Source organism: Anabrus simplex, chromosome 3, assembly GCF_040414725.1.
Source record: "Anabrus simplex isolate iqAnaSimp1 chromosome 3, ASM4041472v1, whole genome shotgun sequence".
Lineage (NCBI taxonomy): Eukaryota > Metazoa > Arthropoda > Insecta > Orthoptera > Tettigoniidae > Anabrus > Anabrus simplex.
The window spans coordinates 489,855,711-489,868,697 of NC_090267.1; the positions used below are offsets into that span (position 1 = coordinate 489,855,711).

Genomic DNA, 12,987 nt, shown 5'->3' on the forward strand with positions numbered 1-12,987 from the left:
CTTTGTGAAAACCTTCCCTTCATTAATTTCTTCTCCCATCTGCCCCTGCCGCCAACCCTGAGGCCGGGAGGGGTTGGGGTGGGAATTGCCCAGGAGTTATTGTTGCAGTGCCCTGATTTTATCTAAGGCTGTGTCGTAACAACTGGCGAGAAGTTCCGGCCCAGACTCCTTCTCAGCGGCGAACTTGAGCACCATCATTAGCAGTAATGACTGAGATGCAGTGCCACAAAGGCCCACTTCATCATTGGGCATTACTAAGATATTTGGTCCGTAGTGACCGTCACCATTGCTACCCCTCTCAAGGTAGCGGGATAGACGTATCTGAGGGTACTGGGAGGGGGATTCGGGGAACCTCACCCTGGAATCGGCAATGGTGGCCGCTCTTGCCGCCAACCTTGGGCATAACTGGCCGGACTTCTATGACTTTATAAATTACATCAAGAATTATTTTCTTCAAAATACCTTGTGAATGAACTCTCCATCAATAAATTTTCTGCTTTCGGTCTCTAAATTTAAAGTTTTCTAACATGCTAAATTTCAAAACTGTATCAACCGTGGAAGGACTTTCGGGGGTGGCGGTCCGTACAGGAGGTACACCCACTCCGTACATTTAAACTGAGCGCCTTTTAGAAGACCATCTGTAATATGAACAGTGAAGTGAATATCAGAAGAAGGTTCGAACTTTATCGACTTACGTGCACCTCTGGCGGGGAGATGGACAATTAATCTTCAAAGAAATTTGTACATACTAGGTTTACTAAACTGTAATATTTGTAGATTCCTTTTTGTGTTCTTAGGTTACTGGCACTGCTATCCCTTCGTTCTTCATGATAATTATTAACCAATCATAAACTTTGGATATCTGTTAAATTAGCCAATCAGAACTGAGGGAGTGTACAGGGCTTCGGCCCAGAGAGTTCTGGAAACTTCCTCTTCGCTATAAAAGCTGAGAACTTTTGGGCCATGTTGTCTTTTCCATCACTCCAGTCAAAAGGTTTTGAGTGTGTTCGTAGTGGAGGCAGGGAGCAAATCTTTCCCGGCGTCAAGGCCTACCAGATCAAGGTCATGGTCGACATCTTTTAATCATGCGATGGTCTCAGAAAGCTGACTTGAGGGGAAGGTTTCAAAGTTCTTTCTTAATGTAATACCAATCTTTTCAGTGTAAATTTGCAAGCAACTCTTAAGGACTGTATTCTAACTTAGGGAATAGAGAGTGTTCACCCTCTTTTGATTCCCATTCAACTTGGTATTGGGATGACTATGATTCTGTAAAGGTTAAAATTCATCTCTTCTTATGGAATTTATTTCTTTCTCCATCTATTCATCTCTGCAGTATGGGCTTAGGCTCTGCAACCTCGGACCATAAGCCCACATAGGGTTTTTAGTGTTTTAGAGTATATTTTCAAAGGAGTGCAAGTGTTGACCTCCTAACATTTTGGTTTACGACCGATATCTTAAACTTTTTCTTTTGATCACCAAGGCCATGGAGAATGGGCATTTATTTCCTCCGTTAAATGTTAACTATGTCCGCCTCTGTGGTGTAGTGGTTAGCGTGATTAGCTGCAACCCCCGGAGGCCCGGGTTCGATTCCCGGCTCTGCCACGAAATTTGAAAAGTGGTACGAGGGCTGGAACGGGGTCCACTCAGCCTCGGGAGGTCAACTGAGTAGAGGTGGGTTCGATTCCCACCTCAGCCATCCTGGAAGTGGTTTTCCGTGGTTTCCCAATTCTCCTCCAGGCGAATGCCGGGATGGTACCTAACTTCAGGCCACGGCCGCTTCCTTCCCTCTTCCTTGCCTATCCCTTCCAATCTTCGCATCCCTCCACAAGGCCCCTGTTCAGCATAGCAGGTGAGGCCGCCTGGGCGAGGTACTGGTCATTCTCCCCAGTTGTATCCCCCGACCAAGCGTCTGAAGCTCCAGGACACTGCCCTTGAGGCGGTAGAGGTGGGATCCCTCGCTGAGTCCGAGGGAAAAACCGACCCTGGAGGGTAAACAGATGATGATGATGATGAAATGTTAACTATTCATATTCAAGTGTAATCATATTATCGAGCGGGTAAGACAGTAAAATCTTTTTTCTAGGTTTATCTAGTACTTGGATAACAGAATTGTGCCTTGGAGAGTCTTGAAGGTCGTAAATTTTGGAGCTCAGTCTCCTAGGGGGTAATTGTGTGGAGCAAAGATCCTATTTTGAATGTTGTAACTTTGGAGCTTCAAGATCATTCTGGAATTTATTGTGTAACTGAAGTCCGGCTCCATGGCTAAATCGTTAGCGTGCTGGCCTTTGGCCACAGGGGTTCCGGGTTCGATTCCCGGCAGGGTCGGGAATTTTAACCTTAATTGGTTAATTTCGCTGGCACGGGGGCTGGGTGTATGTGTCGTCTTCCTCATCATTTCATCCTCATCACGACGCGCAGGTCGCCTACGGGTATCAAAACAAAAGACCTGCATCTGGCGATCCGAACTTGTCCTCGGACACTCCCGGCACTAAAAGCCATACGACATTTTGTGTACCTGAAGTTTAATAATGATTGTTACTAGAGCTGACGAGCGTCCGCCTCTGTGGTGTAGTGGTTAGTGTGATTAGCTGCCACCCCCGGAGGCCCGGGTTCAATTCCCGGCTTTGCCACGAAATTTAAAAAGTGGTACGAGGGCTGTAACGGAGTCTTCTCACCCTCGGAAAGTCAACTTGGGGTTCGATTCCCTCCTCAGCCATCCTCGAAGTGACTTTCGCCTAACTCTTCCTTGACTAATCCTTCCAATTTTCTTATTCCCCCACGCAAGGCCCCTGTTCAGCATAAGAGGTGAGGCTTTTTTTTTTCTTCGGGGGGGGGGGGGTCCGAAGCTCGCTCCCCCCGCGTGACCAACGACTCAATCTACATGGCCTCCAACATCCTATTATTTCTAAGAAGAAGAAAGAGATAGCAGGGAGGAGTGGGAAGTGATACAAGGAGTATCTGCCTGTTTCCATGTCAGACACGCTACCAGGCGATATTATGTTAGGTATATGGTATTGAAGTATTGTATTGAAGGGTCAGGGAAAAACCACATAGGCAGAAAGAAGAAAGAGCCTACATGTAAAACCTGACATCTTTTGATAGCACATGCAAGGATGTGGGCTGGAAAAAGACCAGAGGTTGTGTTAGTTAGGAACAGGTAACATGCACAAAACATAAACCAATTCCTTGCCATTCCATCGTCTGGGGATCAGTCCGTCTGGGCACTGCTGTGACTAGCACGGTCCTTGCCGGCTGCGGAGCCATGCGTCGAGTACCACTAGGGCCTGTCGCACGGCTCCACCTCCTTGGGGTACCTCGTACCCAGTCTCTGATCCCGGAGAATGAGGCCAAGCCCGCCGAGGCGGGGGCCTCCTGGAAGGGGGTGGGTCATGGCGCCGGGCCTCCCTCCTCTCTGCCCGCGCCATGGCCCTGTAGACTGGGCAACTGCGGTGGGAGGCCGGGTGGCCCCCCGCGCAATTGGCTCACACCGGCGCCTCCTTAAGTGTTGTGCAGGCCGTGTAGTAGTGATCACCACCACAGCGGTTGCACTTCACAGGTGAGGCAGCCTGGGCGGGGTAGTAGTCCTCCTCTCCAGTTGTATCCCCGACCCAATGTCTCAACGCCAGGACACTGCCCTTGAGGCAGCAAAGGTGGGATCCCTCGCTGAGTCGAGGGAAAAACCAACCCTTGAGGGTAAACGGATTAAGAAATAAATAAATGAAGAACTTTTCAGAAATATGTGTTCAATTGTGTGCTTAAAAAGTGAAACGTATTAAATTTGAGCTGTATCTATACCCAGGGTCAGTCGAATATATACTTCATCTGCTTCTATAGCATTGTAAAGGACGGAACAAGAAAAATCCGCGCAGTCGGTACGACTCGAACCTACGCTCCCAGAGGGAATCTGGTTTCTAGTCAGACGCCGTAACCACTCGGCCACGACTGCGCGTAATGCTGCATGCGACGAAATGATAGAAAAGAGCTGAGGTTGGGAAAGTAGCTGCTATAGCCTCAGTAAGGTACAGCCCCAGTATTTGCGTGGTGTGAAGATCGGAATCCACAGAAAACTATCTTCAGGGCTAACAGCGATGGGATTCGAAACCACCACCTCCCGAATACAACGTCACAGGTACTCCACTTTTATCGCTCGGTGTGCGCTGATTGAATAAACCAGCACACAGTACAAATATTCCGTCAGATTTAATTCCCGCTTATGAGGCGGTGCTTGCTAGTTCCCGCGTCCTAAGTTTACAATAACTTAAATACTGCGCACGCGTACATGAAAGAATGTACCTATTGTTGGGAGATCAGAAGAATGCACACGCCCGGTGAGGCACGGGGCGAAGGGGCTTCCACCAGCAGAGCCAGTGACGCTACTACCCAGGCGACTTTTTATTATCTTCTACTGGCAGCTCTTCGCTCTTGTCAGTTGTAATCCAGCAAATTGCAAACTGTGAGTAATTGTTTTCGTGTAGCAGATAAGAGCAGATAAGAGCCGATCTGTCTGGGCTGAATAGGAAGTTCGTGTTTGCAGGCCACATTCCTCATTCTTGCATTCTTCTCATCTCTACACAGTACCTGCTGTTTTCGAATGTTATTCTCAAGTGTGGATGAAAAGGTCACTTCAGAAACGTTCACAAAATGGATTGTTTTCTCTTATACTGCTACTAGAGTACCTGGAATGACGTAAAATGTAAATTAAATTTAGCCCCACACAACGTCTACACTTACACGCACAGTTAGACAGCTACATACAGAAGCACATTTATCCGGGAATAGCCTTCAGATGCAATAAAACTCGCTGTTTAGTTTTCATCACCAATTTACATTTCTATAGAGAAAATACTTTCTTTCTTTCTTTCTTTCTTTATCTGTTTACCCTCCAGGGTTGGTTTTTCCCTCGGACTCAGCGAGGGATCACACCTCTACCACCTCAAGGGCAGTGTTCTGGAGCGTGAGACATTGGGTCGGGGGATACACCTGGGGAGAAGGACCAGTACTTCGCCCAGACGGCCTCACCTGCTATGCTCAACAGGGGCCTTGGTGAGGGATGGGAAGATTGGAAGGGATAGACAAGGAAGAGGGAAGGAAGCGGCCGTGGCTTTAAATGAGGTACCATTTCGGCATTCGCCTGGAGGAGTAGTGGGAAACCACGGAAAACCACTTCCAGGATGGCTGAGGTGGGAATCAAACCCACCTCTACCCAGTTGACCTCCTGAGGCTGAGTGGACCCCGTTCCACCCCCCGGGCCTCCGGGAGTGGCAGCTAATCACACTAACCACTACACCACAGGGGCGGACTAGAGAAAATACTACAATATTTTAACCTTCAAGACACGTAGAACATATGCATACAAAATTACACCTGATCTCTTAATTTCCAGGTGGTGGCACGTACACAAAGAACGTACTATTCTAGAAAAAGTAATGCACAAGAAAAACACTCTACTTAGGCCACTCTTTGCCACTCCAAATCTAAAAGAACAAATACACAGCTTACACAGCTCGAAGTTTTTTCTACGCTTTAGCATTAAACACACAACAAGGAGCATTTTAAAGTTTTCAAAGCGAAAGATCTGCCTATTTTTTGCTAACGCAGGTTTGTACCGCGAAAAGCTTCTCTCCGCATCAGATGAGGTTACTGGTGCATATATAAAACACAGAATGTCCGACATTCGTTGGGTTCCAGATCTCCGTTGTCACTAAGGACACTTCTTATTTTCTTAAATTTATTGTATCCCATATTATCTGATAGGACGTTACTCAATTTCGGGAACCTCTTATTTCCCCGGCTCTTCCGGATAATTCTCAAGCTTCTTACAGATTTCAAGAATGTCCTGCTGAAGTGACGTAAGCGGTACAAGTTTCATGATTGTGTAACTTAAGAAAACAAAGATTTAATTTACAGCAGGTTGCCGTTGTCGGTAAAACTGACGGTTATGAATCGCATTTTAACGCACCGACTAAGACGTTGGCTACGTAACGGCCAGTAGCGTCAGTCCTTTCATCCGTTGTAATCCATAAAGGCTTGTCGCCAATTTCACCACGAATGTGTGCACGGTCTCAGAGTAAAGTCTTGGTGAACGCAGTCTTGACTCTTCAGGAACAGGACCAGCTCTCACATCCTCCATTTCTGGAAGCAAACAATGTGTTGCACATTTCACGTATTTTGCTATCATTAAGTTGCGTACAGTAACTTGCGAAGGTACGTCTGTACTTACGGGTTTCTCATACATGATGCAAAATAGTACAGTTCCGTCAGTTTTTAAAAAGTCTCCAAACCTCTGTACAAAACGGTTCGATGTTAGGGCTGACGATGATCTAGATGTTAGCCCCCTGTAAGCAACAAACAGCAGTTTGAAGAAACACTTTTGAAACTCCTGAGACGCATCTTGTTCGTTAACTGCGTTCATTTTCTGGAATTTCGCGATTGTGATTGATTTATACCACATCACGCAGACGTGACGTCATTGGCAGCGTCACGAGTTAACCTTGTCTTGATTGTCGCCTCTAAATTTTATCTTCATATTATTAACTTCCCTATTTTTAAAAGATCCAATCAAGCTTCTTCGTGTGTTCTTAAAAAAGTGCCGCTTGATGAGAATATTTTCTTTGTACAGGTCTTCGTGCTGGTCCCCCTAACATCGTCGTTCCCTATACATCACCCCACTTTGTAGCCATGATCACGCGAACAGCTTACAAATAATATAAAAATTAAAGTATTTAGCCCGCCTCTGTGATGTAGTGGTTAGTGTGATTAGATGCCACCCTTGGATTCGATTCCCGGATCTGCCACGAAAATTGAAAAGTGGTACGAGGGCTGGGACGGGGTCCACTCAGCCTCGGGAGGTGAACTGAGTAGGGGTGGGTTGGATTCCCAGCTGAACCATCCTGAAAGTGGTTTTCGTTGGTTTCCCACTTATCCTAGAGGCAAATGACGTGATGGTACCTAACTTAAAGCCACGGCCGCTTCCTTCGCTCTTCCTTGTCTATCCCTTTCAATCTTCCCATCCCTCCACAAGGCCCCTGTTCAGCATAGCAGGTGAGGCCGCCTGGGTGAGGTACTGGTCATCCTCTCCGGTTCTATTCCCCGACCCAGACTCTGAAGCTCCAGGACACTGCCCATGAGGAGGTAGAGGTGGGATCCGTCGCTGAGTCCGAGGGAAAAACCGACCCTGGAGGGTCAACTGATAAAGTAGAAGAATAATAATAAGAAGAAGTACAGATTTTCGTGCTGGTCCGACAAACAACGTCGTTCCCTATACATATCGAGGAATTTTACGTTAGTATCGCCACGCCACTCTGGAGCCATGATCACGCGAACAGCTTAAACATAATTTAAAAATTAAAGTATTTAGTCCACCTTTGTGGTGTAGTGGTTAGTGTGATTAGCTGCCACCCGCGGAGGCCCGGGCATGATTCCCAGCTCTGCCACGAAATTTGAAAGGTGATACGAGGGCTGGAACTGTGTCCACTCAGCCTCGGGAGGTCAACTGAGTAGAGTTGGGTTCGATTCCCACCGCAGCCATCCTGCAAGTGGTTTTACGTTGTTTTCCCACTTCTCCTCCAGGCAAATGCCGGGATGGTACCTAAACTTAAGGATACGGCTGCTTCCTTCCCTCGTCCTTGCCTACCTATTCCAATCTTCCCATCCCCCAGCAAGGCCCCTGTTCAGCATAGCGAATTGAGGCCGCCTGGGCGAGATCCTGCCCAGTTGTATCCCCCGACCGTGAGCCTGAAGCTCCAGCACACTGCCCTTGAGGTGGTACAGGTGGGATAACTCGCCGAGTCTGAGGAAAAAACCGACCCTGGAGGGTAAACAGATAAAGAAGAAGAAGATGAGGACAACGATCACGCGAACAGTTTACAGATAAATGAAAATTAAATTATTTAAATTATCAAGACCACGCAGGCAGCTGCTCCTCTCTGCTGATGCCAATAATCGCAACAATACTGAGCTCCAGGTGGTGGGGGTTGGTTGTCCTCAGTCTAGCCCTGGAAACAATCAATTGCCTAGGCAACCGGACCGAAGTGTTCACACGTAGCCAGTACAGTACTATTAAGCCAGTCAACTGTATTCTGACAAATTGTATCGTGTAAAGGCGGCGTTACTGACAAGTTTTCTCAACCCGAAATTTGCAACCTTTATTTTATGTACAGTGGTAAAAGATAAACGATCGTCGCGAACCGCGTGCTGTCTCGAGAGGTGGGACAAATAATACGAGTTATGTATGTAGGAAGGTGTGGGTAATTTTCATTTATAGTGTTACGGAGTTATCCGTGGTAGTTAGAGGTGAAAGAAGGTGCTGGGATGAATAGATCTCAATCTACGAAATTAAAGTTAATTTAAAATTTAACAAGGTTATATTTTCTTTTCAAGATCAAGAAATAACAAATATAACAGGTACTTAGTAGCCTAGCAACAAATCGAGAATGTACAATTACAGTAGTTACAGGATTTGGGCTCCGAGACCCCGACACACAATTCTTGAGCAATTAGCCCAACTTTTACTTATACACAAGGTTTAAAAAAGGGGCAGAAAACCCCAATCATGCTCAAGAGCACTTGCTCCCAATTACATAGCAAAGCCTCCTCGAGGCACACAGAAACAAATTTCTTTGGAAGAGCAACCCGCTCTCAAAGTTCCAGCCTATCAAAGGCCACACCAAACTCCACCTTCAAGTTGTCCTCTAAGGACATAAACACAGGGGTAAAAATACCCAACCTACTGAGTCCGATTTAGTAAATGAACAGGAAAATTACAAGGCCCCAAAATACAAACTTGAGTGGAGGCGAAACTGGCACTCCGAATATACATTATTAAAACCTAATTTGGCCCTAGGCCACTTATGCAAGGGCTAATCCCATTCTACGGAGGTGACACGATAGGAAAACTATTACATTACGAAACGAAGAAAAATGGTTGAGAAAACATAGTCACCTCAAAAACAATATGAAACGGAGCTCGAGAGGGTTAGGCACTCTCTATCCCAATTTGTAGTTACAGAGGCAGAATTTAAATTAAGAGTCTTTTACATTTTAGAGGAAGGTTACATGGTAGAAGGTTTCGAACCCGCTCCGAGGGTTAAACTGCTGAACTGCCAAGAGAATAAGTTATAAGACGGCCATTACCTGGTGGTTGAATTGCTGCCCGAAGAAAGAGGCGCTTCCCGCCCCCTGCTACATAATTTACACAATGATAGGTGTTACTGAAGTGGCGCAGAGACCCGAAAATCAGCAGTTTATATACCCTCGCGGAACATTCGAGACGTTTCAGGAATGACAACACCCGCCCACAATCATTTTATTGGCTAACAACGAAAACCCCTACACCAGATGAAGAAGAAACACATTATTGGTGGAAAATTAATTAGAGAAATTCGGGATTGGTAAATTCAAAACAAGGGGAAAGAGCAGGGTTATACAGCCAACCTAAACAATGAATGAAATAAATTTAACAAAGAACAAACTTATGAACACAAAATTTCTCCAAAAACACAGTTCTTTCACTTCGCACTAGGGTGCATAATTGTAGTCCTTCAGTAGTGCCATCTAGAAGAGAATGTTCACACTTCTTACTACAGGCAAAACAAAAATACATCGAAAACGACACCGTTCAGAACACTTCAAAATTTACAAGTAGGGACATCTTCTGACAAACTAGAGAATTAACACTGTAGTTAAAGTTCAGGCTTCCTCCAGTAGAGGAGTTTCAACTGGCGCAAAGTTTGAATTAGCGGAGCGGAGGTGTACCGCCCGGTACATATAGACTTGGCATCCCCGTAGACAGCACACAGCCCGTAGAGCCCTGGTAGAGCTCATCATAACAGAGCATGTAGAGAAGGCAAGTTGATCTCGTTTCATACCTGTTTGTGTAATACAAACATCTGCATTGGTCACTATGTGCAGTCGTGGCCGAGTGGTTAAGGCGTCTGACTAGAAATCAGATTCCCTCTGGGAGCGTAGGTTCGAGTCCTACCGACTGCGTACATTTTTTCATGATCTATTTTATGCCAAACAGAGGCGGTGATTAGCAGGAACGGGGGCAGTTGGGAGGGACAGTCGCTCCCCCAGTTTGTGCAGAAAAATAAATATTTACCGGTATTCCATCCAAAACCCAGTCCCACTCATTGGCTGAATGGTCGCCGTTGACTCCTTCGGTTCAGAGAGTCCCGGGTTCGATTACCGGCCGGGTCGGGAAATTTAATCGCCTCTGATTAATTCTTTTGTCCCGGGAACTGGGTGCTTGAGTTTGGCCCGACACTGTCCTCTTCAGAAACAGACAACACACTAATGTACACTACGAAACATCACAGAAACACGCAATAGTGATTACATCCCTCCGTATAGGGTTGGCGCAGGAAGGGCATCCGGCCGTAAGAAAGGGCCAAATCCAATGTGCGACACAGTTCACACTCGCGACCCCACATGTGTGGGAAAAGCGGTAGGAAATAATAATAAGATGATTCCATTCTAGCCACCTGAATCTGTCAATTATTTAAAAAAGCAATTTGTACAAACCCTGTTGTCTCATTAGCTATTTCTTTTTCTTTCTTTCTTTCTTTCTTTCTTTCTTTCTTTCTTTCTTTCTTTCTTTCTTTCTTAATACGTTCACCGTCCAGAGCTGGTTTTCCCCTTGGATTCAGCGAAGGATTCCCACATTCACCGCCTCAAGGGCAGTGTCCTGGAGCGGGGGACTTTGGGTATGGGATGTAACTGGGGAGGAGGATTAGTACCTCGCCCATGCGCCCTCACCTGCTGTGCTAAACAGGGGCCTTGTGGGATGATGGGACGATTGGAAGGGATAGACAAGGAAGAGGGAAAGAAGCGGCCGTCGCCCGGCAAATACCTGGAGAATAATTGGGAAATCACGGAAAACCACTCCGAGAATGGCTGAAGTGGAAATCGAATCTCTCTCTAATCAGTGGACCTCCCGATGCCGAGTGGAACCCCCTCCAGTCCACGTACCACTTTTCAAATTTCGTGGCGGAGCCGGGAATCGAATCCGGGCATCAGGGTAGGCACACCTATTTGTGTAATACAAACATCTGCATTGGTCGTTATGTGCAGTCGTGGCTGAGTGGTTAAGGCGTCTGACTAGAAATCGGATTCCATCTGGGAGCGTAGGTTCGAGTCCTACCGACTGCGAAGCTCTTTCCGTGATCTATTATTCTATGCCAAACAGAGGCTGTGATTAGCAGGAACGGGGGCGGTTGGGAGGGACAGTCCCTCCCCCAATTTGTGCAGAAAAGTAAATATTTACCGGTATTCCATTCTAGCAAAGTCCGACTCATTGGCTGAATGGTCGCCGTTGACTCCTCCGGTTCAGAGAGTCCCGGGTTCGATTACCGGCCGGGTCGGGAAATTTAATCGCCTCTGATTAATTCTTTTGTCCCGGGAACTGGGTGCTTGAGTTTGGCCCGACACTGTCCTCTTCAGAAACAGACAACACACTAATGTACACTACGAAACATCACAGAAACACGCAATAGTGATTACATCCCTCCGTATAGGGTTGGCGCAGGAAGGGCATCCGGCCGTAAGAAAGGGCCAAATCCAATGTGCGACACAGTTCACACTCGCGACCCCACATGTGTGGGAAAAGCGGTAGGAAATAATAATAAGATGATTCCATTCTAGCCACCTGAATCTGTCAATTATTTAAAAAAAAGTAATTTGTACAAACCCTGTTGTCTCATTAGCTATTTCTCTCTCTCTCTTTCTTTCTTTCTCTAATTCTTAATCCTTTCACCCTCCAGAGTTGGTTTTCCCCTTGGATTCAGCGAAGGATTCCCACATTCACCGCCTCAAGGGCAGTGTCCTGGAGCGTGGGACTTTGGGTCTGGGATGTAACTGGGGAGGAGGATTAGTACCTCGCCCATGCGCCCCCACCTGCTATGCTAAACAGGGGCCTTGTGCGATGATGGGACGATTGGAAGGGATAGACAAGGAAGAGGGAATAAGCGGCCGTCGCCCGGGAAATACTTGGAGAAGAAATGGAAAATCACGGAAAACCACTCCGAGAATGGCTGAAGTGGAAATCGAATCTCTCTCTAATCAGTGGAGCTCCCGATGCCGAGTGGAACCCCTTCCAGTCCACGTACCACTTTTCAATTTTCGTGGCGGAGCCGGGAATCGAACCCGGGCATCCGGTTTTGGCACACTAAACACTACACTGCAGAGACGGACATATTCGTATACTAATGTATTTATTGTCCGCCTCTGTGGTGTAGTTCTTAGCGTGATTAGCTGCCACCCCCGGAGGCTCTGCCACGAAAATTTGAAAAGTGGTACGAGGGCTGGAACGGGGTCCACTCATTCTCGGGAGGTCAACTGAGTAGAGGTGGGTTCGATTCCCACCTCAGCCATCCTCGAAGTGGTTTTCCGTGGTTTCCCACTTCTTCGCCAGGCGAAAGCCGGGATGGTACCTAACTTAAGGCAACGGCCGCTTCCTTCCCTCTTCCTTGTCTATCCCTTCCAATCTTCTCATCCCTCCACAAGGCCCCTGTTCAGCTTAGCTGGTTAAGCCGCCTGGGCGAGGTACTGGTCATTCTCCCCAGTTGTATCCCTCGACAAAGAGTCTGAAGCTCCAGGACACTGCCCTTGAGGCGGTAGAGGTGGGATCCCCCGCTGAGTCCGAGGGAAAAACCGAATCTGGAGGGTAAACAGATGATGATGATGATGATGATGATGATGGTGATGTATTTATTTATGTGAAACCTGAATTGTCCGCCTCTGTGGTGTAGTGATTAGTGCGATTAGCTGCCACCCCCCGGAGGTCCGGCTCTGCCACGAAATTTTAAAGGTGGTACGAGGGCTGGGACGGGGTCCACTGGGCCTCGAGAGGTAAACTGAGTAGAGTTGAGTTCGATTCCCACCTCAGCCATTCTGGAAGTTATTTTCCGTGGTTTCCCATTTCTCCTCCAGGTAAATGCCGGGATGGTACCTAACTTAAGGCCTTCCAAACTTCCAATCCCCCTCGCTGAG

At 47.1% G+C, this 12,987-nt stretch overlaps 3 non-coding genes across 3 annotated transcripts; 2 read left to right on the forward strand and 1 right to left on the reverse strand.

The window, feature by feature from the left end:
• Positions 1 to 3,864: 3,864 nt before the first annotated feature.
• On the reverse strand, positions 3,865 to 3,946 carry TRNAS-AGA (transfer RNA serine (anticodon AGA)). The gene has a single exon. It is a non-coding gene; the product is annotated as a tRNA-Ser (tRNA).
• A 5,959-nt stretch (positions 3,947 to 9,905) lies between these two features.
• Positions 9,906 to 9,987, forward strand: TRNAS-AGA (transfer RNA serine (anticodon AGA)). Its single transcript has one exon. It is a non-coding gene; the product is annotated as a tRNA-Ser (tRNA).
• A 1,079-nt stretch (positions 9,988 to 11,066) lies between these two features.
• Positions 11,067 to 11,148, forward strand: TRNAS-AGA (transfer RNA serine (anticodon AGA)). The gene has a single exon. It is a non-coding gene; the product is annotated as a tRNA-Ser (tRNA).
• Positions 11,149 to 12,987: the final 1,839 nt, after the last annotated feature.